The sequence below is a fragment of the Acipenser ruthenus genome, chromosome 2 (genome assembly GCF_902713425.1).
Source record: "Acipenser ruthenus chromosome 2, fAciRut3.2 maternal haplotype, whole genome shotgun sequence".
NCBI lineage: Eukaryota > Metazoa > Chordata > Actinopteri > Acipenseriformes > Acipenseridae > Acipenser > Acipenser ruthenus.
In genome coordinates, this window is record NC_081190.1 from 83,163,630 (window position 1) to 83,165,801 (window position 2,172).

Here is a 2,172-nt window from a genome sequence, read left to right on the forward strand (position 1 = left end):
GATATTGCTGCTCTAGAAAGAGTGCAAAGAAGAGCGACTAGAATTATCCCGGGTTTAAAAGGCATGTCGTATGCAGACAGGCTAAAAGAATTGAATCTATTCAGTCTTCAACAAAGAAGACTACGCGGTGATGTGATTCAAGCATCGAAATTCTAAAAGGTATTGGCAATGTTGACCCAGGGGACCAGGGGTTACAAATGGAGATAAGATAAAGGGGCATTCAGAACAGAAAATAGCAGGCACTTTTTTACACAGCGAATTGTGAGGGTCTGGAACCAACTCCCCAGTAATGTTGTTGAAGCTGACACCCTGGGATCCTTCACAAAGCTGCTTGATGAGATTCTGGGATCAATAAGCTACTAACAACCAAACAAGCAAGATGGGCTGAATGGCCCCCTCTCATTTGTAAACTTTCTTATGTGCATAAAAGCAGTGCCACAATTTCCAGTATAGATCCTGTTGGTATAATTATACTCTACAAAACTAGTGTTTTATTGCCAAAAGCTGAAAAGTTTCAACACTAAATTCTAAACTTGCCTGATACTGGTATATTTCATATGGGAGTAACAGTAGTAGGGTCTCTTGTCATGATGAAAAAGAGACAATAAAATAATTAATTAACTCATTGTTGGTGTCATGAACCACCACCCCCCCCCCCCCCCCCCCCCGAAAAAAAAAAGAAGAATGACCTGCTATGTGGTGGGGTACACCCGGCCCCTGTGCATATTTTGTATTTGTTTTATTGTGATTTATATGTATTGTTTAGTGTTTAAAATTACCAATTGGGAGACGGCCACATATATAAAAGTGAAGCAGCTGCTCCTGTTGGGCTGATGAGAGTTGGACAGAGCTTGGAGAAAGGAGATGGAGACACAGTAAGAGTTATAAAACTAAAAACAATTGCTACTCGTGCTGGCTTCACATCAGCAATACTTGTTTTAATTATTGTCCATTTTGTTTTGGCCACTGTACCTTTTTGTTTATGAAAGCTATATTCCTTACCATGTTATTTATTGTAGCCTACTGTAACAAATTACAGAGGAAAAAGGTTTTTTTCAGCACGTCTTGCTTGTATATTGATCACTTTGTTGTATTTATCCTGACAAGGCTGGAATGTCTTGTGCATCAAAGGCAATCTAATCATTGGAGAAACTGTCATTATACAGAAAAGGCATTCAGTAAGCTATCTAAAATCAACCAAATATAACAGTTTAATAGATCATAACTGTCTACTCTATTTGCTGTTGTGCTAACTCTGTAATGTGTCATCCCAGTACCTGTCAACCAATATCTGTGAGTCCTTGGAGTGGTCTCTGTTAACCTTTGGCTCTTGCTAGGGGTCACACGATGTCAGAAAATCGATTTGGCAACAAGGTCTAAAACAACAGTAGAAAAGCAGTGACCTCCAAATTTCAAGGGTGCTTTCTTCTGAAATCTCAAGTTAATGACATTGAGATACTGAAATACTGATAGTTATGTACGATTTATATACAACATAATTATTTTAGAAAAACAGTGAGTGGATGGAAATTCACATGATGAGAAATGAGATCAATGGCTACAGGTCTATACCTAATGTTTACACTTACCTTTCCGAATTTATAAACATACATGTTTCCTCAGAGGAGAATAGTCTCAAAAATAGAATTATAAGTGTTTGATAAGTTAAAAATCTGCAATTATGGAAAGCTTGTCCTTGGCCGAGCCCACTTCCATTGACTTAAGATAAACTTCCTGTTTCTAAACAATTCTGGGTGACGTAATTTCATAACTTTTACTAAGAGTAGTCTATAGGGGCCATTCTAAAAATAGTATGCACGCAGCACGTCACCCACGTTTAAATCCATATACTGTAGCGACGGCGTGTGGTGGCTTCTCAGCGGCGGTAATTATGATGCTACCACGAATTCCTCTTTGGCTCTAAAATGTGCCATTCAATATTTTTTTAAAGCTCTTTTAGAATGACCAATTTTCCTTTTTTTACACTTCCAGCAACAACACCAAAGCGAGCATGCTGCGCTTAATATAGGCTCATCCTCACTGCTCATTGGTTGGGGTTACAGTAGGTTATTGGCATAACCTTCCACCACTCACACAGCACAGGGAGCCCGCAGGGGGCGGTGCACACACACAACAGGAGGCAGTCCGAGGCACATACAAAGAAAGGAACGG